The sequence below is a fragment of the Eulemur rufifrons genome, chromosome 15 (assembly GCF_041146395.1).
Source record: "Eulemur rufifrons isolate Redbay chromosome 15, OSU_ERuf_1, whole genome shotgun sequence".
NCBI classification, from domain to species: domain Eukaryota; kingdom Metazoa; phylum Chordata; class Mammalia; order Primates; family Lemuridae; genus Eulemur; species Eulemur rufifrons.
Window position 1 is genome coordinate 5,733,606 of NC_090997.1, and position 24,924 is coordinate 5,758,529.

Consider the following 24,924-nt stretch of genomic DNA (forward strand, 5'->3'; position numbering starts at 1 on the left):
CCAGGGATTATTTGTGAGGTAAGGCAAAGAAACATTTTAAGTCAAGATAATTATGATTAGATACAAGAGAACAACAAAGTATTCATAAGGGTCTTTAAAAAAGGAAGAGATGGCAGTGTTTGAGCTGGTTCTTGAAGGGGGCATCATTTCAACCGGGAGGGGTGTGGCAAGAGTAAAATCAAGGCTGGTAAAAGGACACATTTCAAGCCCATGTGGCTTGAGTGCAAAGTAGCTAGGGTATGGAATGGTGAGAGAGCAAGAGCACAAAGAGGACCCTCTAAAACAGCCAGTGACCATGTGAGGGGAGGGGGAAGGTTTCTCACAGAGCAAACTGTGCCGAAAGACATGAAGACACGAATCATCGTGACCCATCCAGGGAACTGAATGAGATCCAATTTGGCTAAAGTGAAGGGTACATGTGGGAAAGGAGCAGATGATGCTAAATAAACTGGCAGAGGACTGACTGTGAAGGACCTTGTGTGCCAGAATAAAGCACTCAGACTTTATTCCAGAGGAAGCAGGGAACAAAAGATTTTTAAGAAAAGAAGTAACAATCAGACTAGCTTCTTAAAAATTATTCTGGCAATACTGCAATGGCTTCTCACCTCACAAAGAATAAAATCCAAAGTCGTATGTTTAAAACTCCACAGATGCTGATCACTGGCTATCTCTGAAATGATTTATCACTCTCCCCTCACTCAGTGGCCTTCCTGCTGTCCCCTCCAATATGCCCCTCCTCGGGGCCTTTGCGCTTGCCATCCCCTCTACATGGAACTCTTCCCCAAGATAGCTGCACAGCTTGCTCCCTCACTTCCTTCAGGTCCCTGCTCAAATACTTTCTTATCAGAGAGGCTTTTCCTGTTACCTGACATAAAAGAGCAAGAAAAACTACTCTGATCAGCCCCACTGTTTTCTTCCTCCACTCTCCACCTGGCACACATATTTACAGTATTTGTCTATTGCCTGTCTTTCCTTGCTAGAATGTAAGCTCTATGACGGACCCTTTAAATAACCCCAAAATACTGGAATTGTTATTACTGCCATGTCCAGACAGTGAAACTAAGGGACAGAGAGGTTAAGTAACTATCACGGACATACTGCAGTGAACAGTGGAACCAGACAGAATGAGTCCCGAGCCTGCACTCTAACCATTTCAAATACTGACTCTCCAGCAGTGTCACAGGTCCCTGACTGTGATTCTACACAAACTTCCTGTGAACAGGCTGACAAGCACTAAGACAGCAAAAACTGAATTCATACTATGTCCTAAAGAGATTCTTATAATTTATTAGCCAAGTTTTTTAAAGCCAGGAAACATTTTTTAAATGATCAACTAAAATGCACAAGGTATCTGGACTTTTATGTATCCAAAAATTAGCCATATTTTTGTTTTAGATCTATGATCTTCAAACGAGATGAAGAGATTTTATGAAACTAGAAGGAATACAACATATGATACCAAAAGTACTTTTCCAAGACCCTTTTTCAAGTTTCATATTCAATTTCAGGAATACAACTTAATTGTATCTTTAAAATAAACATCAACATTTTCTGAGGTGCCATTCCCAAAGAAAGAACATGGTGTCCACCAGGAAAACATCCAAATACGGCATCACATGTAGAGTAAAAAAATGAAGGCGAGGTCTTGGTAACATTTCTCTTGACTCTTCCTACTCCTCAGATCACTTTCTTCCTTATCTTTCATCCCATCTTCTATTATTGTGAGTATCCCCTTTTCAAAATGTTGTTCTCAATCAACAGCTTCTCCCCTGTCAACCATGTCATCTCAAAACTCATCCACTCTTAATTTCAACTACTACCGCCATTAGGATAACTCTCAAATCTAGTCATAATTTCTCCCTTTCCCCTTCTCCGGTCTCTGATCTATTTCTAGTTGCCCTGGCTATAGGTAACATCAGAATCCTTTGATTTCACTATGTTTTTAAAGCAAAATTAACTTTTTCAAAATCAGCCCCTTCTCAATTGACTTTATAATCTGTATTTTCTGGCCATTCTCCAAGGTTTACAACTTCAATATAATTTTTATACATTTAATCAATAGGACCTACCAACTATTCACTGTGTTTCCTACTATCTTACTTTGCAATTCCATAGCTAGAACCCTAGTCTGGGTTTTCTTCATTTCCTTCATGAACAGTTCTCCAGCTGACCTGCCTACCTTCAGCCTACCCACTCACTTCCACTCACCCTATACACACGGCCAGCGAAACCTCTCTCCCACAGTACACTCACCACATTATTCCCCAATTCAAGGACTCTAAATGTTCCCCAGCACAACAAATCTAAACTTCCTGAACCAGCACTCAGGGCCTTCTGCCCCTGTAGAACGTCACTAGTAAATGTTTATCTTAAACATTCTAAGATAAAGGCCTTTATAGAAAGCCAACATCTTGATCTTCCACATCTGAATCTGTGCAATGCACACTACCGGTCTGCAGAGGACACAGTATACCATCATCCACCTAATTTCAACTGATCACATCAGACAATGGAAATACAGTCCCCAACTCGCAATGGTTCAACCTAAAATTTTCGACTTTATGATGGCGTGAAAGCCAGAAACCATACTTTGAGTACCCATACAACCATTCTGTTTTTTCACTTTCAGTATTCAATGAATTATATGAGATATTCAATACTTTATTATAAAATAGACTTTGTTTTAGATGATTTTGCCCAACTGTAATGTAACACTAATGTAAGTGTTCTGAGCATGTTTAGGGCAGCTAGACTAAGCTATGTTCTTTGGTAGGTTAGGTGTATTGAAAGCTTTTTTTTTTTTGGAGACAGAATCTTGCTCTAGTCTTGCTAGAGTGCTGTGGCATCAGCCTAGCTCACAGCAACCTCAAACTCCTGGGCTCAAGCTATTCTGCCTCAGCCTCCCGAGTAGCTGGGAATATAGGCACGTGCCACCAGGCCTGGCTAATTTTTTCTATTTTCAGTAGAGACAGGGTCTCACTCTTGCTCAGACTGGTCTCAAACTCCTAATCTCAACCTATCTTCCAGCCTCAGCCTCCCAGAGTGCCAGGATTACAGGCATGAGCCACCATGCCCAGCCTTGAAAGCATTTTTGACTTGGAAGGTATTCTTACAGAAGCAAGCAAAAATATATGCAGAAGGCTATGAAACACAATATTGTTGAAATAATAAAAGAAAATTTCCTTAAGAAACTGTTGTTATACATCTCTACAATGAAATATACAGCAATTAAAAATAAAGAAGCAACCAGCCGGGCGAGGTGGCTCACGCCTGTAATCCTAGCACTCTGGGAGGCCGAGGTGGGCGGATCGTTTGAGCTCAGGAGTTCAAGACCAGCCTGAGCAAGAGCGAGACCCCATCTCTACTAAAAATAGAAATAAATTATATAGACAGCTAAAAATATATATAGAAAAAACTAGCCAGGCATGGTGGCACATGCCTGTAGTCCCAGCTATTCAGGAGGCTGAGACAGGAGGATCCCTTGAGCTCAGGAGTTTGAGGTTGCTGTGAGCTAGGCTGACGCCACGGCACTCACTCTAGCCTGGGCAACAGAGTGAGACTCTGTCTCAAAAAAAAAAAAAATTAAATTAAATTAAATTAAAGAAGCAGCTATACATGAATTGATATGATAAGATAGTTAAGAATGGCATGAAGGGGAAAAAAACGATTTCTAGAACAGAATGTAATTATTCTATTTGTACAAAGACAATGCATACACATGTGTACATGCAGAGAAAATACCTAGAAAGAAATATATTAAGCCATTAATAGTAGCTAATTCTGGAGCATGGGATTGGGGGGGGGAGAAAAAAGGAATTTTCACTTTTTGTTTGATGTATGTATATACGGTTTATTAAATTTTCAACAAGAAAGTAAAAAAGGCTGAGTACAGCGAAAGCTCTTAAACTTAGATGAATATAATTGACTTTGATTATCAACAGCACAGGAAATATGAGCTATTAAAAGTGCTTAATGAGGTCGGGCACGGTGGCTCACGCCAGTAATCCTAGCACTTTAGGAGGCCAAGGTGGGACGATGGCTTGAGGCCAGGAGTTCAAGACCATCCGGGGCAATAGTGAGTCCCTATCTCTACAAAAAAAACACAAAAATTAGCCTGGTGTGGTGGCGCATGCCTGTAGTCCCAGCTACTTGGGAGGCTGAGGGAGGAGGATCACTTAAGCCCAGGAGTTTGAGGTTGCAGTGAGCTATGATGATATCACTGCACTCTAGCCCAGGCAACAGAGCAAGACCCTATCTCAAAAAAAAAAAAAAAAAAAGTGCTTAATGAGAAACTCATCCATTCATTTGACAACTATTTATAGAAAACTTACTATGTGTCGAGCATTATGCCTGATAACCTAGTTCCTGCTCTCACAGAGCTTACAGAAAGGCTTTTTGGTCTTTATTTTTCCTATTTCCCCATAAGTCTGTGTTCTCACCATGCCAATTATGCCTAAGGCTCCCATAAATACAAGTTAATAGAATCATTATATCAAAAAAAAGGCTTTAAAATGATTAATCCCTATTTCCTCCATAATTAATTTTTGAAGTTATTAGGAGCACAATTTATAGAAAGAGCAATTAAACAAGCACCCTTTCAAATAAACAAATAAAAAGAAGTAACCCAGATGTTAAATGAAGTTTAAGGGAAATTAGCTAAAAACATTCAAAAAGGAAAAAAATTATAGGAAATTTTTATTTTCTTCAATGACATGTATCTTTACTAAATTTTTCTATAATGATCATGTAATACAATAATAAAGTAAAAGTTATTCTTGAAAAGAACCCTCAATTGCAACAGCAGATCAGCTATTACATAAAGTCCAACTCCTTTTCCCACTATAACAGGCTCTTTATGGTCTGGCCTTATTGAAACTTGTTTTTGTCAGCACAGAGACCATTCCCCTTTCTGCTGGAAACAGTATTCCGGGACTTTCCTCTGGGAGACCACTGCTCCTCACCTCCTGGGCCAGGCGCGGCCTCCAGCTTTTGTCAGTCAGTGCTTTCTATCTCCTTTGCCAAAATAACACTTCCAGGGGAACACAAGACCCTAACAGATCCAAACCAAAGTCAACCCTGAAAAGATACTAATTTTAATGAAGGTATTAAAATGATTTAAATTACTGACATAAAATTCCTAAAAAGAACTTCCTAATAAACAGAATTTTCACTTACTATAGCCTCTAAATGTTTTGCGTGACTGTACCTTCAAATCATAACAACTGGCAGTGAAATAGTCATGTTACCTCTTTTGTTAAAATGTACAATGAAACAGCAACAAAAATACAATATGAGAAAATTTCCATTTCTAAGAAGCTATTAAAACTTCATGCTTTGCCAGGCAGGTGGCTCACACTTATAATCTAACACTCTGGGAGGCTGAGCCAGGAGGATTGCTTGAGCTCAGATGTTCACACCAGCCTGAGCAAGAGTGGTAAGATCCTCATCTCTACTAAAAATAGAAAAATTAGCTGGGTGTTGTGGTCTGCGCCTGTAGTCCCAGCTACTTGGGTGGCTGAGGCAGGAGGATCACTTAGGCCCAGGAGTTTGAGGTTGCAGTGAGCTATGATGATGCCACTGCACTCTACCCAGGGTGACAGAGTGAGACCCTGTCTCAAAAAAAAAAAAAAAAAAAAGAAAGAAATTGAAACTACTTCCCCCTTCATTAAAAAAATTTAAATCAATAAAAAAGTTCATCCTTGTCCCAAAGAATAAGAATGTTAAATCCATATCAATCACATCCTATTAAAATAGATAAATATAAGCTGGACTTGGTGGCTCACGTCTGTAATCCCAGTGCTTTGGGAGGCCGAGGCAGGAGGATACCTTGAAGCCAGGAGTTCAAAACCATCCTGGACAGCATACCAAAACCCCGTTTTAAAAAAATATTTAAAAAATTAGCTGGGTGTGGTGGTATGCACCTATAATCCCACCTACTCGAGAGGCTTAGGCAGGAGGATCACTTGCGCCCAGGGGCTCAGGGCTGCAATGAGCTATGATCATGCCCCTACATTCCAACCTGGGTGATGGAGTGAGACTCTGACTCAACCAACCAAACAAAAGAAACAGCTAAGTACAGAAACAGTAAGAAAATATAGATCTACCAGACATATATTAATCATATCTCCTCTGCCAGAAATTTTTTATAACTTCAAATATAAAGACTCGTATAGTTAGTATTTTATGAGGCACCTCATGATAATGCCACAGTACCTAAGAAAACACTTGAGATCTGCTTAATTTTTCAAAAAATTTTTTATCAACTAATCATTTTCTCAACACTAAGAAAACTACAGAGCATATTAATAAATCACAGGAAAACAAAGTTCAATTCAACTTAAGAAAATAAAACGTAACCATCAGAACTTCCTAAGTATGCAGTGGGCTAGCTTGTACAAGGACCTCCCCTTCCTTGGAACTAAACTAAAATTCTGTAATTCTCTGAAAATCAGACATCCTTGAAGAATTCAACTGATGTGCCAGCTGTTTTATTTCTTGAAAGAGTATAGCTGAACACATATAATAATCTGTTGCATTTTTTTCCTAGCATTGCACAATGTTCCTGGCTTACAATGCACATACTGTATCCATTATATTTAAGCAACTGACAGCATTGTTCTAAGAATCCTTAATATTTATCTCTAATTAAATACATATATAAATTTTTCAGTCTTCAAATCATCATGGATTTCAGGAAAGAATCATATATATTTTTTCCACACAGTCTAAATACAATACATTTCCTGAACTTTTAGCTTTCAGTTTCCTGTTCGTCAATGGCTACAACTCTAGAGGCAATACATAAACACATCCTATCCATGGTATTTCCACTTTAACAACAGTGGACATGAACTTACTATGACCAAATATAATTATGGTGCACACAATGGTACCTGATGGCTAAAACAGCAACAGCTGAAATTTTTTAATTTATAAAAATAGAAATATAAATTATGTTCCTTATATAAGAATTCACATAACAAACCTCATTAATAACTTAGGACTCAGAAAAGTTTCTCTCTTCTGAAAAACTGATATGCTTTCTTTATCAGACAATAACCATAAAACCCATCCTGTTTCCTTTTTTTCTCTTTCTTGCCAGGAAGCTCAGAGCTAAATTTAATGTTCAAACACAGAAACTATCTTGCCTCAGATTACTGGTATAAAAATTTCTTCCCACTCCCTCATCCTGCTCATTATTTCTCAAGTGATTTATACTCATTTTTCTGACTTTGTTTTTAATGTTCCTGTCCTTTTTTGTTTTAATTACAAACTATCAAATCATTTTCAATAGATTAATATTATATAAAGTAAAAGAAACTTAATGACTTAAATTTATATGTTCACATCACCGTGTAACTTGTTTACATAAAATGGGGGTTCTAAAATGTATTTTCCTCTTTTAAAGTTATTTCACATAATTCATGATTCACTTTTAGAAAAACCAATGACAATTTTTTAAAATAAAGGAATGAAAAGGTGACAAAAGAATCAAAACTTAAATTACTAAATTAGAGGCACTCGATTAGGAGGATTAGAAATTTTTAAATGTTTTAAATCTACTCATAAAATTGGTCTTGCAAAGCTAGATAATTGTGATAAAAATTAACTCACAGAAGATGTATTAAATTCTCATATACTGATTATCAGCATCCTTAGCTGCAAAATAGATAATAGTTACAAAAATGGTAAAATAGTCTAAAAATCTAAGAAAATCTCAGCCATACTTGTTTAGAAATTACAAACACACACATACACATGAAAATGTTTAGTATTATGGTAGTACCAAAATGTTTGTTAAATGGAGATAAAAGTGAAGTATTAATTAAGTGAACAAAAACAGTATGGAGATGAAAAGAAACTACAATCTAAGCTGACAAATCTAGCCAACAAAAATATACAAATATTTTTATATACAAATATATAAACAAAAACATCATGAATTAAACAAAAAATCTAGACTATAATCATATTAAAAATGGAAAAGAGAAATGAATATATTTTATAACAGAGACAAAAGCCTACAAGAATGCGTAACATAATATTAAAGCTCCTCACAAGCTTTAGGAGACACAAATAAAAACTAGAAAATGATAATAAATGACAGGAACAAGGTTGTCAAATAATACGTATAAAATGAAAGGGACAAAAATCAACTGTCCCTTTCTCTCTCTCAAGGTATGAGAATTGTGGGGTTAATACCTAAAGAAGTTAAATCATAAAAAGCTTAATATTCTAATAATGAAGTTAACAAAATTTATTACTACATAAATTCAGAAGGAAAGGATAGTAATCAACCATAAATATCCAGTTTAATATTTTTTTCCTCAAACAACAATAATTTAACATAAGAAAACACATTAAAAATAGAAACAGAAGTTCCAAAACATCACATCAAGGAGCTAACAGAAATCTATACACACACACACACACACACACACACACACACAAATTCAGCCCTCAAAGAAAACCCCCAAATTTAATTTTGAAGCATTTCTCTTCCCTCTTAATAGTATAATTAGAAGATAAAATATGTTATAAAGGGTAATCATCCAAATACAAAACAAGTCACAGACCAGAAGAGGGGGGGGGAAATCCTCTTCTCCCTTCAGAAAAATGAAGACAGGAAAAAGAAACCAAACCAAGAGAAATATAAATAAGTGATCTGATACAAGGCATTGAGGATATGGAAAAAAATTTTTATATAGACATGAGTGGATTATACAACCTCACAGTGTTTCAAGATGATTTAAAAAATTTTTGTATTTCAGTATAAATGAATCTAATCCAAAAGCCTGTTTTGGAGGGAATGTGGCAGAATTTGCAGAGGTTTAGAGCATCTTCATGGTACTCAGGCCACTCTTTCCTTCTTTAATCATGGGAAAGAATACAGAACATGAAAAGATTACCGGCTGCAAAATAACTGCATGATGAAATTATGCTTATAAAGTGACTAAAGAGTATTTCTACACTATGCAAATTTTCAAAATGCAGAGAGGACATCTTGCCACATAAAAACAATACAATTCAAGGGAATAAAAGGAAGGGATATGATAGTGAATTGGTAATTGGGAACTAACATTTATACATGGGAAAAATTACCTACTCTGTAAAAAGGGAAAGGAATATTTAATTCAACTAGTGTGGCCAGACACTAAGCTTAGGACTTTATATATATTCTATCACATTGTATCTAGATAGGAAAGTGAAGAAAATGCTTAAAGAAAGTTCTCGGCCGGGCGTGGTGGCTCACACCTGTAATCCTAGCACTCTGGGAGGCCGAGGCGGGTGGATCGCTCAAGGTCAGGAGTTTGAGACCAGCCTGAGCAAGAGCGAGACCCCATCTCTACTAAAAATAGAAAGAAATTATATGGACAGCTAAAAATATATATACAAAAAATTAGCCGGGCATGGTGGCGCATGCCTGTAGTCCCAGCTACTCGGGAGGCTGAGGCAGGAGGATTGCTTGAGCCCAGGAGTTGGAGGTTGCTGTGAGCTAGGCTGACGCCACGGCACTCACTCTAGCCCGGGCAACAGAGTGAGACTCTGTCTCAAAAAAAAAGAAAAAAAAAAAAGAAAGTTCTCACCTTATGTGTGGCATATATTAAAATGTAAGAGACCAAAGACAGCTGGCGTAAGCTCTGAGACGGCCACTGCAGTAGCAGAAGTGCAGGGCCAGGGACGGTGAGGTAAAGGTACAACGGTTCCCGACTTTTCATGCTAATAGGACTGTCCCATCCATAGCTCTGTAAAAGAACCTGTGTTCCATCATGATAGAAACAAAAACTCCACATTTTGGAGAATACTATTTATGTTTATAACACTATTATATTTATAATTTACAACTCTAAAAATGAAGGAAAGAAACCTTTTTCTTCTCAAAGCAGTTTTGTAGTATTGGCTTTAAGCATTATTTTAAGAAAAATGATGTTCACCCAAGAAATGTAATCACGGGCTTCTCATTAATAAGGATGAATTATTATCATATTATTCCTGGTAGTAAAATTTTTTGTATTGGTGTTTGACAGCAATAGCAGAAAAATTATTGATAGTACTATAATAATTCCTACCCAGATGGCTGAGAATCATACCAAGATGACAGTAAAAATCAGCCCTACTTTAGCCCTGAAAGGTGCAGGCCTGCTCATTAATTAGCCGTGGATCTTGCTGTGCATACGACTTTACTTCCGCTGTACCTCAATTTCCTCATCTGTAAAACAAGATGGCCAGACTAGGGGATATTCCCCTTGCTTCTTCCCCTTCTCCCTCGCCCTGGTCCTTTCTACCTTACGGCTTTATGATTTAGGATCCAAACTGGAGTTTTGAGGCTACAGAGAAAAACAGTAGCAGAAACCCACTAAATTTTGGAGAAAAGGAATAAGAATTATGTAAACAACTAGAATACAGAGAAAAAGAGAAAGTTAGCCAAACATGTTTACAAAAACAAATGGACAAATTAAAGAGGTACGATGGTTCACAAGAGAATATCATGAGCTTCACTGTCAAAATTAGTTTGAATAGAGAAGTTTCAGTTATTTTGAAATCAAGAGAGATGGGGAGAAATGCTAGAGATGCCGACTTAGAAATATAATCTTTAACATGCAAGAGCCCTTGATGAATAACCCAAGAAATCTTCTCAAGTTCCCTCGGTATATGTGGAAGAGATGTCAGACTCTGGCTTAACTCTGTCCCAACATAATCATCCACTATTTTCCAACCGGTTACCCCTCTAGCCAATTTGGCTTTATCATTTCAAACAAACTTAGAATACCTCCCATTCATTATCACTCAATGTTCTCTCTGAAATGCATTCTCCCTTCTCTCAACTTATTAATAATAATTTATCAAGTTCTAACAGTGCTTAAGGAACCATTCCAAGTGTTTCACATGTATTAAGTCATTTAATTCTCTCAACAATCCTAGGAGGGAGGTTAAGTAGCAGAGCTAGGATTTGAACACAGGCAGTCTGACTCCAAGGAGCCTGTAAACTTGCCAACTAGTCCTTCGAAGCTCAGGTCAAGTCTGTCACCTTCCTGAAGTTCTCATCTTAGCAATTATTCCTGCCTCTTGAGCCCTTAAGTAAACCACTCGTTTGCCACTTGGCATGGTTTCTAGGTCATTATTTATCTTTTGTGCATATGTTTTATCTTTTCTGAGAACAGGATCGTATCCTATTTATTTTATAACATTACTTAAAACCTAACAGAACTTAATAAATATCTGGAGCACAGCAGTACTTATTAATGAAACCGTAATAGTATTTAGTATTTATTGAAGACATATATCAGGCGCTGACCTAAGTGCTCTACATGTATCGTCCCATTTAATCCTCACAACCACCTTGAGGTAGGTATTAATCTTGTCCCTCGCCCCATATTACAGATGAGGAAACTGAGGCTTAAGAGAAAATAAATATCTCCTCCAATATTACAAGGTGGTAGTGATAAGATTAAGTCTTACTTAAGAGTTTACAACACCATACTCTTAATCCCCAGCCTACCACAAAACACCTTGAAGGAAGAATCAGTCCTAACAATTCCATTCAACTTGCACTTACTGAACGTTGAGGATTCAGAATTAGAGGTAAAGCTTTTGCCTTAAAGAAACTCACAGTCCATTAGGACTTCAGGACCAAACATATCACAGAGTCATCATGATCATAACTTAAGACCTTAACTTATATTTTAGGGGTAAAATCAAAATAATCCTTGGAAATTCTCTTCCACACCATTCCTTCTCCCTGCAGGCTAGCCCACTCCCTTTTACCCTAGGATTCATCTCTCTAGTTGCCGTATTATAGAGTAGATGGGTCCCAATAATTACTGGGATATCTGAATTTAAATCAGTGATAGCTTGGACTCAAGGGTCCATTTGATGAATTCCAGGCCCATAATGAAATATGGTAATGAAGGACAGCTGGAAAAAAGCAGCAGCAAGAAGCAGCAGAGAAATGAGATTAGAAAGTCACACTGTAAAACAAAGATAAAATGAAAAAGCAAGAAAGTGGATACAAATAGAAGGTGAAAATAAGGGTCCAGAAAAAATTCAGTAGAGAGATATAGATAAATCCAACTCATTTTACAAATTCTGACTCCTTTAATCATTTCTTTTCCTAACCTCTCATGGAAACAGGAAAATATGTATATGAAATAGCCACTGAAAAATCATTAACTAGAAACAGCAAATAAATTAGGAGTTTTTTCCTGAGAAACCACCCATCTTAGAATTTCAGAGCTGCAAAGGGACCTTAAGACACTATCTAATCCAACCCACTCATTTTATAATTAGAGTAAAACATGCCCAATATTATACAGCTACTTAGTAGTAACACTTGTGAATCTCATTTCAGTGTCTATTCCTACCTCACCAGGCTTCCTAGAGATGGTATATTTTTCTGCTCTTTTTTCCACCCTTAATAATCATTAAGCCTATTTCTGCATAAGCATTTGGGAATCCCCATATATTCTGTAGTTCCCTTAGAAGAAAATAATCAGATATTCTGAGTTATCTAAGGCAATATAGGATTCCATTCTCTTATCCCCAAAGTCAGTAATCTTAAATTGGGTCTTGGTTCCTATCTGGAGGAAATTCTAACATTTCCCAGAAAAGCAGAAAGAAAAAGATCTCTATAAGCTGAAACAAACAAGCCAAGTTGGTAAACAACCCCCTATCTGGAAAGGAATCGGGCCTGAGACCCCAGGAGGCTAGACACCCAGTAGTGTGAAGTACGATGGATATCACTGATTTTCTCCTTTCTATTTTATATTCTCCCAACTAACCTCAGGCTCTTATCTTTCTGACAAACTTCAATTCCGGAAGCCTGTAAAGAGAAGGCAAAGTAATGAAATAGAACATCATGTCACTTTCAACAAAGGTGGATTTTTAACGGGAACTATCTTGGTCAGGAAGTATGGGCCAAGGGACAGGAGAAGAGACTTCAAGTGAACCCACAGACCTGTACTTTTGGCCATAAAAACCCTAGAAAGTCCTGAAAATGTGTTGTATACACTTACTTCAGCATTTCCCCTACTACAAAGCACATGCAGACATTCTGGGCTGGCAGGAAGTCATCCTGGGCCACATCTGTAGTCTAAGAAATTCTGCTGCTCAAACCCCTTGAAAAATTGTGGGCCCTGCCAGCCACCATTCACCAGGTTACTTGAGCTGAGTGATTTAGCAACCGTCCATATCACCTTGGTTTAAATATAATTATTACCTAGGCCGTAAAAATTATGCCTCTGCCTATAAGGCTGACCGAAGCCTTCTCTAGAAGGGAAGAAATGTCCTATTTTACTTCAGGAACATTGCTTAGTCTTAATATGTATAAAGCTTTTTCACAGGTTAAGGATAACTTCCTCCTTTAATATGTTAACCAAATTAGGACAAGTATAATACAAATGAAAGGGACAAAAAGATAAAGACACATTATAAAGTTAGAAACAAAAGGATTTAGTGACTCACTGAGCTTAAGAAGTAAAGGAAGAGTCAAAAATGACCCATAAGAACAATGGAGTCATTAACGGCTAAAGAGGGAAGTCAGGAAGAGCAGCATTTTGGCTGGGAGGTGGGGGAGGAGAGTGGGGAGGTGTTGGTATACAGATTCTACAAAGATGGTATTAATATTTAAATAAATTTCAAGACATAGGTTAAATTTTAGACCTGAAGTTTAGATAATGATGTAGATTTGGGGCCTAGAAGGGAGTGGCAGTTAAAGCACTGCAATGGTTGAGTTTTTAGAGGGGAAAAAAGGCAACAGAAGAATACTGAGACAACTGCATTCCTCAGATACTACACTAACCTAACTTTCCAGATGAATAAGTACCTTATTCTACAGATATAGAGTATTTGAACTAACTTATTCTAATGAAAAGCTTAAAAATTAATATTTCTTTTTCTTTTCCAGGCTATGAATTGACAAAAAGAAAATAAAGATAAAAATAATTTCATAATTACCATTTGTCCAAAGTCAATTCTCTGAGCTAAAACACACTGCTTTTTAAGTTTCTCTATTTATAAAAAAACTTTTGGAAAAAAAAAAAAAAAACAGAGAAAAATCTGGTACACCAATATTACCACTATTTTACAACATTTGTGAAAATTCAATAGTTTAAAAATCACACTAACCAAAATGTCAATAATTAATGAATCTGGGGAATGGGTACACATGGCTGTCTCATTAATGAATCTGCAAAGCAGGGACATGGAGGTTCATTATACTATTTTCTCCAGTTCTATGTGTGAAACTTTCATGATAAAAAGTCTAAAAGGCTACCCACAAGTATTTTTACAATTCTATCTTTATTTAAGGCTGACAACTCAAAACAAAATTCTAGCAGACAAGTATTAACACACTTCATATGTTTTCTTCTTCTTTTTTTTTTTTTTTTTACAGAGGCTCACCCTGTTGCCCAGGCTAGAGTGCCGTGGTGTCAGCCTAGCTCACAGCAACCTCAAACTCCTGAGCTCAAGCGATCCTCCTGCCTCAGCCTCCCGAGTAGCTGGGTCTGCAGGCATGTGCCACCATGCCCGGCTAATTTTTTCTACATATTTTTAGTTGTCTGGCTAATTTCTTTCTATTTTTTTAGTAGAGATGGAGTCTCGCTCTTGCTCTGGCTGGTTTCAAACTCCTGACCTCGAGCGATCCTCCCGCCTCAGCCTCCCAGAGTGTTAGGATTACAGACGTAAAGCACCTCGCCTGGTCTGTTTTCTTCATTCTTGACAGACCAATGAAATCCATAATGAAATAGACCATAAAGGGGAGAAAAGCCTAGTATGTCCTTTCAGTAAAACACGAACATGTTCATTAAATGAAAAAAGTTAGTACTTTTATTTGCATTCACTGGTATTAGACAGCTGTCATTCTTCTCTTCAATGAAATTATGTTTTTGTTGAAAAATATATAGCCATATAAATGTATGGTTTTGTTTAGTAAAATCAAAATAAATGTTTATCTTGAATATAAATGATTAATTTGTGGTTTTTTGTTTGTTTGTTGAGAAACGGTCTCGCTCCGTTGCCCAGGCCTAGAATGTAGTGGCACAATCATAGCTCACTGTAACCTCCAATTCCTGGGCTCAAGCGATCCTCCTGCCTCAGGCTCCCAAGTAGCTAGGTCTACAGCACAAGTCAGTACACTCAGAAAATTTTTCTATTTTTTTTTTTTTGTAGAGACAGAGTCTTGCTATATTGCCCAGAATAGTCTTGAATTCCTGGCCTCAAGTGATCCTCCCACCTGGGCCTCCCAAAGGGCTTGGATTACAGGAGTGAGCCACTGCCGTCCTCTCAATGATTAATTTGTTGCAACATCTGATTAGCCTTTCAATTACTTCAAACATATTTCACTGTACTAAATATATAAACCACTTTCTGACATATATGAAGAAAAAGATTTTAAAAAAATGAATATCCATTAATTATACCGAATCCTAAATTGTTAACAATACATATTAAATATTATATAAAATAATAAGTAGAGGGGAAAAGTTGAATTTTTTTAAACAATTATCATTGTTTAAGCTATGATCGAAATAGATTTAATTTAAATCAAATCACACTATGGAGGCTATAGGAACACCAAAACTAGCAGACAGTGACAGATTCACTTTAGATTACCACTTACCAATGATCAAGAATAGTTTACATGTTAACAAGAACCAAACTTTCCTCTCTATGATAAACAGCACCACCCAAAAACAAAAAGCTGATTTGTTTCCCTCTTCTCCTGTCTGGTAAGTCCAGGAGAGTAAAAACTATACATGTCTGTGCAAAACCTAGCACACTGTAGGTGTGCAACTCTTAACCGGAATAATCACCACCTTCAATTCCCAGAAAGCTATTGCTAGGTTTCAGTCTCATTCCCTAGGTGATGTGCACAGGATAACAAAATAAAACAGCGTTTCCTTGCTGGTAGTTCTACCTTGAATCATTTTCAGGTTCCTGTTTCTTCTAACAGAAATATGCCGTCATGAAACTTCAGTGAAAAACAACATAAATACATGTATGTGGAAACAAATGACAGTCAATGATTCTCTTTTTCCGCATCATTATTAAACCATTGGTTAATTCCTAATTGAGGTATTTCACTTTTTTCAGATAACAAGATCATTCTCACTTTAAACAAATGTAGCTTTTTTCCTTTATTAAAGTAAAATTTACATGCTGTAAAATGCACAGATCTTAAGTATTCAATAAGTTTGAACAAATGTATACAACAACTGGTAAGTCTGGATAGAGGTATATGGAAGTTCCTTGTACTAGTCTTGCAAATTTTCTGTAAGTTAAAAATTATATGAAAATAAAGTTACCTGAAAAGTGTATAATTGAATTACTATTCCCCAGCTCAAGCTATAGAATATTCCATCACTCCAGAAAGTTCCCTTGTGCCCCCTTCCAGTCAACCGCAGTCCCTACCCAGAGGTAACTACTGTCCTGATTTCTATCACCATACCTTAGAGTTTTGCCTGTTTTTGTATTTTTCATAAATGGCATCATACAGTACATACTCATCTGTGTCTGATTTCTCTTGCCCCAAACCATATTTCTGAGACTCATCTATGTCGTCATGTGAAAGTTTTTCCTACTGCGAAAAAAAACTATGAACATTCTGTACTAGACTTTTTGTGGACAGTTTATTCCTCTTGGTGCAATAATATTTCACTGGTAAAAAAATAGTTTCACATATAAATAGGCCTGGGAAATAAGGCAGTATAGACAGATACAGTTATATACATATACATATATATATATATATATAGCAACTACATATATGGTTATATAAAAGTGGATATTTGATATTTTTATATGTATGTATTGTATGTATATATGCTCAAACATATATGAGCTTGAATAATTCTGAAAAGTCTACTTAGGGCCAATAAAAATATTTTTAAAAAACTTATAAAAGTTCATAGTGAAAATAAATCTAAAATGGGAAAGATACCATCCCAATTTTTCTTAGCAAGTTTATGTTGTAACCTAAGAATAATTCAAAAGAGACACAAACTTCTCTCCAGGTAAATTACCATTATGCTTCAATGAAATGTCTTTTTATAACAAATATCTCCTACCAAATGAGAATTTCAGAACATTAAATGTAACCATCTACTATATAATTTTTTGTGCTAGCAACAAAACCTAAAATATATATTAAGATTATAAGACTATTTTATTGTCTTGCTTTTTTAAAAAAAGTTAAATATGAAAATAATTTCATTGGTTAACATTTAACATGAGTAAAGAACATTCCATGCTCACTCAGAATATATTCTGATAAAGACTCAATCTCTAGGATGTTTCCTCCATTCCAAAAAGTAACTTACTGCAGCATTAAGTCTAAGATTGAGATATTGTGACTTTCAAATTCCACTGTGTAATATTCAGCTGACAATAGAGGAGGTACTTTAATTTCCAGACATAGGAACATTAAGAAACCACACATAAATCTGATTTTTGAAGAGATTAATTTGAAATTTGCAACCCTGCTTTTGATAATCAGATGACCACTGTCATTTAGCATCATCTATAAATTGCCAAGATTGATGCAGAATGCTCCAAATGATTCTGGAAATTTACCATTGCCCACTTAGGAAGGGTTTGCAACTACAAATGAGAAAAAACAACCCTCTTCTAGTCTTGATCTTTCTTCCTCTTCTAATCCTCCTTCCAAAAAATGAGCAGTTTCAAAAACATACAATTCAAATGTACTACATTTTTAATCTTAAAAAACATTCTTAACATTTGGATGTTCCCTTACCTTCACCAACATGCGACTATTTACTTAAACACCCACTATTTCACTCTGAAAATACATCATTTTCATTTTTCTAATAATTGTGCCTTTTTCTAAAAGAAAAACAGCCTTGATTAAGCCTGGATTTTGATTATAAAAATGACTGGAACTCTAAACAGTTACAATCACCAACTTCAATATCTTTTGCCAGATTGTTTTAAAGAACTAAAATAAAATTTTATTCTTATTTTTAAAACATTTTGCTTCCAGACCAAGGGTAAAAAACAAGTACACCAAACGTATAAACCCCACACTCCCTCTGGTGGTCCTTTACTCTCATTAACCGAAAGTTTTCCAAAAGACTAGAAGTAAATACTAAATTAAGCATAAAATGTAGGTCAGTTCTCATAATAAACTACTCTAAGAGGTGCAAATTATTTTGAGTACTGGAATTTGAGTGTTCTAAATATTGCTAAAATATCCTTGTTAATCTGTTAGCTACAACCTGTTGGTAAATATAGCCCTACTATAAATTATTTTAACCTGTCTCATTTGGCAGAAATGTCTTTTACACATAAACACCTTATTTGAAAATTAAATCACTTAAGTGGTTGTTTTTTAAGTCAATAGTCATGTAATTTACATACCATTATCCACCCAGTCTCTGATGAGTATAGATTTAATTTTCTTTACATTTTTGGGGATACAATGTAAGAATTTTAAAATGTACTAAAATATTCTGTAGAAAAATTCAGAAATATAAAAAATACTAAAAAACCAAAATCTAATTACTAATCAGCTAGATTAGAAAGTTCACACAGTTTCAAAATTATAAAATGTAGATATTTGATTGTTCAGCACAAATTTATTACAGAATTGAGTGTGCGAGAATATGCACAATACAGATTCTTCTTTAGGAATGGTGAAGCATTACATTAAAGGCCTACAGAGGATATTCTTAATGCCAGGTACAATATACATATTACAATTAAAGCAGTAATGTTTATAACAGTGTCATTTGATCTATCCTCCAATTTAGCTGTTTTAATATGTCTTTGGGTTTTGTACCTTTATTCATTTAAAAATATTTACCACCACCACCATCCCTACATTCAAAAGGTGCTATACCTGAGGGTAAATGACTTAAAAACATTCCCAATGTTTATTGTGTAGTGTGAGAATTCAGCCTATGCTTAATTTTGAAACTGAAATGTGGTTGATAATTTTATGATATGATCTACCACAAGTTAAAGTATATAAAAACCAGTAATTAAAATATCTAAAAACTGAAGTTTAAAATGGGCTTTTGTGTACATAAATTTACACAAAAATATAACTTTGTGATATGTGGCATGCTTACTCATCATCAAAAGATAAGGATCATAAACTCCCTAATTACAAATAGTAGTAGTTAATATATTCCTGTATGCTAAAGAGCAATTATATAAATGATCTAAAACAATGAAAGCCCCAGACTTATAAGATTCCTTACAACTATTTATATAGAATAAACCCACTCTATATGACGATGAGTCATTGTTCAACCAATCTACCCTCTCACTAAGCATCAAAAAGCCAACTCAGCTTTTAACAGCAATTAACTTCTACAGCTATACAAAGAGGATGTTCTTTCTTTCCTGGACTAATTCATTCTAAGATGAGAAGCCCTTAGAAAACTAAACTAAACCCAAAATACACATTCTTTTCCAAACCAAGAATAAACAGATAATTGAAGATTTAATCAGTTGCCTAATCCAATATTTTTAAATTTTTCATGCTAAACTGATCAAAATTATGTCTAAAAAAAACTCACTCAAAAGTTCAGTAACTAAAAAATGAAACATTTGTAAACATACTTGTTTTGTTAAATGTTGGAAAGAGAAAGGCCTCATAACATAAGCTTGTTTTAGAGAAATAAAATAATTTTTAAGGTCATCTTTGATTTAAAGAAAAATCTCAAACAGTCACAACTACTCGTTAAAGAGTTTACCTTTCAACGGTGAACTCTTATTAGCTATTCGCTAACTTTAATTAGCAAAATAAATAAAATGACCATTCAGTGAGCCACTAATAATTAGCATAATTAAGTCAAAATGAGCAACTATATTCTTAAGGTAAACTTACACCTCTGAAGTATAAATCATATCCAATACAGATATCAAACGACAACGCAGAAGAAAAAAATTTAGTACACTAAATCAAATGTTTCTCACAAATGATGTGTTATTAATAACTCTCGTCTTAAAAATGTATTTTAAAAATATAGAATCCCTATATCTTTCTATAGAGTCCCTAAATTGGTCAGGGCCGTAATTGTAGATTGTTAAGCAGAGGTCAGCTGGGAGAGAGACAAACAGAAAATGGTAAATGAAAGTAGACAGAATAAAAATTTCCCACCAGAATAAGAGTATCTGCAAGTCAATCCTTGATTTTTAATTCAAGCAGCTACTATAATTCTGCAAAAACCCTTATGAGGGGCGGGGGACAGAACTCCCAGACTATTAAAAATACGTAACCAAAATATGGTTTAACTTTTCCCTTGGCCACAATCTAACAAAATGGTAAAACAATGAAAATAAACACTCCTGTCTACCCTCAGAGAGGCGAAGAAAGCTTCCATTCAATGCTAAGCCTTATTCCACTGGAAAACATACTCCTGAAAAGTAAATCCAAAACCACCAGCTCAAACTGCTTCATGCAGAATTTACTGAATGGCGGCCAAACGCTGTACACACTGTCCTGAACCACACTGAAGGATATCTAGAGTTCTGCATTCTCCACTTACAACTTGTACCTTGCCATGCTTTTGCCAGCACTGCAGAAAACGATTTTGGCAATGAGACTAAAATGTTCCTCCTGGCTCGTTAATTGAAAAAGGCGATCTACACCCTGACCCTCCAATTTTTTTTTTTATTTTTTATTTTTTTTTAGCAATACTGGTTTTTGACTCATATATTGTCGCCAGCACATCTTTTTAGACGATCAGTAAAGCGGCAGCAGTTTTAACGTCCCAGGACTAAACTGGGAACCCTAAAATAACTTTCAGCCGGCTTTTCTCTGGCACTGGAATAATAACAGAATGGCGCTGCACGGACGCCCTCAACAAGTGGCCGAGAGCGGCGATGCTGTTCCCAGTCCCAGTCCCAGGGCGGCAGGTGAAGGCGGGGAACGCCCATCCACACCCAGCAGGCGGCCACCCCGAGCGAGGCGGGCAGCGGCCGGTGGCTCCGTTATCCTCGCCCTCCACCGGCCCGCCAGGTGAGCACGACTGCCCCGCGCCCGCGGCGTCCCGGCGCTCGGCGCACCCCGGGATCGAGTTCTCCTGCCGCCCGGGCCCTGGGAAGCGAAGTTTCGCTCCAGCCCGCGGCAGTGCTGCTCAGACGTCGCCCGGCTCTCCGAGAGTCCCGCCGCCTGCTCCAGGCGGCCGCGGTCCCCGAGCAGCCGGGCCTCAGGCGAGGCGGGGGCCGCAGACGAGAGCCCGAGCGGGACCTGTCACCCGGGCGGGAAACAAAAGCCGAGTGAGGACGAGCGGGCGCGACCGGCCTCGCCTCCGAGAGGGGGAGCGCGGCGGGGGCGGGGAGCGGCTCCCGCGGCCACCCGGCTCCGCGCCTCCCGCAGGGAGGACTAGCCCCGCGGCCCTGGCGGCGCGGCGAGGGGCTCCATGCAGGGTCTGGGGCCCCCGGGGCGCCCACCGCTAAGCATCCGAGCCCCACGCGCCCCGACGCGCCGCTCCGGGGCAGAGGAGCAGCGTGAGGAGGCGGGGAGGCGGCGCGGCCACGGCGGGACCGGGAAGGAGGGAATTCGATTCCCGGGACACGCGGCCCGCCGCCCCATCCCTGTGGCCATGGCGCCGGTACCTGTCGCCGCGGGGCTCGCCGGCTCCGTCTCTCTCCGCCCCGCCCGCACGCCGCTCCCCCTTCAGCCAGCCCAGCAGGCCGCCCGCGCGCCGGACACCGCCGCCCAAGACTGGCAGCGCCCGTGTGCCGGCCCGAATCCCCCGGGCAGCGCCCGGCGCTGTCCCGCCCCCACCGGCCGCAGGACCCGCTTTCCATAGGGCCCCGGGGCTGTCAGTCCGCCCCCAAAAGGCGCGCGGGCTGTCGCTCTGCCTGTCCGGATTGGTGGCCGCGCGCCGTCCATGGAAATAAGGCCCCGCCCCCGTTCATTGGCTTCTCCGCCTCCCCATGCCTGCCCACGTGTCTGGCCCTTGCCCTTTGTGGGGGCCTTAGAAAAGAGATGGAGGAAGCTGAGCGACATCCCCTCGCAACACCCCTTACCTCCAGGGAAACTAATACCTGAATAAGCTAGTTGACTTCACATCAGTATCGTCCCTCTGAAGGCTCTGCCCCTCTTGTCTGCCCACCAGGCCTGCCCTGAGACTGCAGAGGGGCAGGCCAGGCCGTTTGTGCCGCTGGGTTAGCCCTAGGAAGCAGCCCCGGGACATGAAAGATGCCCAGTCGGGACTGGGGAAATCCCAGGACCAATTTAGCACATAGCACCTCCCTCTGGACACCCAGTGACTGTGAAGACCATGCTTTCCCATGGCTTTCTGCCTTTCAAATATGAGAGCCCAGGCGATTAAGACAGGAAAGGGCCTTGAAAATGGCTGTGTTCTCCTTCAACTCCAAAGGGGAGACTGCTGAGCGAATGCAACTTCAAGACGAGCCCCCGCCTCCAACTAGATGGCCACCTTTGAGTCACTCCCACCTGGGAGCACCAGGGCCTTAGGGAACCTCTAGCTCAACCCTCTCATTTTTGAGGAAACGGAAACCTAAAATCCCATAGCTAGTTAACTGTGGGACATGCGAATTACCTGTGGAAACCTGGTGTCCCGTAGCCAGATTGGAACCCATGTCTCGTGGCTGCAGATCTGCTCTCTTTGCACTGTATCACATTTAAGTATTTATGAAGAGCCTCTTCCACAAATCACCATGCTGCCTTCAAGAGGTGGTGTCTGCAGAAAAGACAAATAAAGCCAACACTGAAGGGCAGGGGCTCTGTCTCAGTCATTTGTCTATTCTCAGTGCCTAGAAGCCTCCCTTTTTACCAGCTGCCAGGGAGAGTCACTGAAACAATTTATTCATGCATTAATTCAGCAAGACAATATAGATCAAAACTACTCTGCATACTAATGCCAGTTGATTAAGCATCAACCATGCTTAATAACAGGAGGTATTAAGCACTATGCTATGTACAGGGTATACAGAAGTGGGAAGACGTTGTCCCAGCCCTCAAAAGATTCAGCCCAGGAGACAGCAACATCCACATAATATGTCAGTTTTCCTCGAGTTATAGGGGTTGTGACAGATGTCTGCATAGGCGAGGCAGGGAAGGCTTCATTGAAGAGGTCACCTGGCAGTAGAGCTGAGTTTTAAAAGATGGAGTAGGTCAGACATAAGGGTGGATGAGGAAGGAAAGGGACTCCTGGGCGGGAGGCAGTAGCATGAGCAAAAAGCATGCAGACCTGGAAAAGCCTAGTAATTGAGGGAACATCAGGGAGCAGTGTGGGCAAACTACAGAGAGCTGTGTGGACAAGTCACATGCTCTGGGACCAGGCTCTTCCAGGAGGAAGACAGAAAGGCAGGGGAGGCTGCCAGGCTGTGTTGTAACACACCGCAGCAACAACAACAGGCCCTGTAGATACAGCTACAGGCTTTTTTTTTTTTTTTTTTTTTTCCCCTGCACCAGAGTCTGTGGGGAACAGTCAGTTCTACAGTTTCAATGGCAGCCTGGCTAGCCCCACTCACTCCCCCAGAAAACCACTCCAGTCACTACACTTGCCCTTCTTGGCATTTGGAAACACATATGCTTGCATTTTTCCCTAAACATTGCTGCCCTTCAGAATTCAAAGATGATGTGGGCCAAGGCTGTGGACACCTGGGTGTGGGATAAGCAGCCCTTTCCTAACGTACAGAACAGTTCCTTGCAGGGCCTGTCACCAAGGCTGGCTTCATGGGCATGTAACCTAAGCAGCTACACAGGGCCCCACACTTACAAGGGCCCTGTGCTTGGTTTAATGCTCTGCTGTCCCTGTTTTAGTAATTTTTCAACAAGGTGCCCTGCATTTTCATTTTGCACCAGGCCCTGCAAATTATGTGGCCCTGGGCATGCTTGTGGTACTGCTCAAACCACATCTCATTTTTAAAGCACGTGGCATTCACTAGGTTTGTTCACATGCATTTTATCACATTTTCTCACAATGGCAGTGAGGGGTAGGTCCATTTTACTCTTTATCCTCATTTGTTGAGAAAACTGAAATTTGGCAACTTTGTCCAGGTGGCGCAGCTAGGAAGGGGTGGAGCTTGTTCTGGAACCCAGACCACCCAAGCCCTTTTCCACCCACCACGAAGCCACCTCCATCTCGGCTCCTGAGTTCTTTCACAGGCCGCTTTGTATATTCCGGATATACTGTTTTAGGAGTCAGAGCACATGGTAGAGTGAACATCTGTCATTTCATGGCTTTCTATCACCTTTTGAATAGTTTTTCATCAGTTTTGAACAATTCTCAGCCAATATATGTTCAAATACTGTTTCTGTCTGTTTTCCTCTTTCTTTCTGGGGCTCCAAATGAAACACATTAGACCTTCTCACTTCATCCCTTTCTTCTATATTTTCTATCTTTTGTCCTTCCATGCTTTGTTCTAATAAAGTTTCTTCTGTTTTTTTTTTTTTTTAGTTCACTAATTCTGTTTTTAGCTTTAAAAAAAATTTCTCTTCTTGAACTCAACCATTGAGCTCCATTTGGTTATTCTATTTTTTAGTTCTAGAATTTGTATTTGGTTCTTTTTCAAATCTGCTGTGCCACTTCTTATATCCCCTAGTGCTCTGCCATAATGCTCAAGGTTGTCTCTTCTCTCCTTAAACATGGTAAGTACGGTTGTTTTATGATCTGTATCTGAAAGTTCTAATCTGCAGTCCTGTGGGTCTGCTGCCATCGTCAGTTTTTACTCCTGGTTCTTCCTCATGTTTTATCTCCTCATGTACCTGGCTATGTTTTGGACATTGTATTTAAAAAATCACTTGAGGTAACAATGATAATATCTTCCTCTGGAAGGATTTCCATTTGCTTCTGCCAGGCATCTAGGGACGCTAGCAGTCTGCGATCACTGTTACCCAATTGCAGGATTCCAGACTTTCTGAGCCACCCAAATGACTTGAAGCTGGGCTCCAGTCTGTGGACGAGTTTGTTTATTTATGGT

At 38.9% G+C, this 24,924-nt stretch overlaps 1 protein-coding gene across 3 annotated transcripts in view; it reads right to left on the reverse strand.

Moving 5' to 3' along the window:
* Window positions 1-24,924, reverse strand: part of FKBP5 (FKBP prolyl isomerase 5) — a 128,336-nt gene that overhangs the window by 78,448 nt on the left and 24,964 nt on the right. The window contains exon 1 of one of the 3 annotated variants that reach the window (XM_069488558.1): window positions 21,586-21,696. The exons of 1 other annotated variant lie outside the window; for it this stretch is intronic. The gene's annotated coding sequence lies outside the window, so the exon portion shown is untranslated. Of the gene's footprint in view, window positions 1-21,514; window positions 21,697-24,924 lie in introns of those variants that run through there. One more of the 3 variants, XM_069488560.1, reaches the window with a different exon arrangement.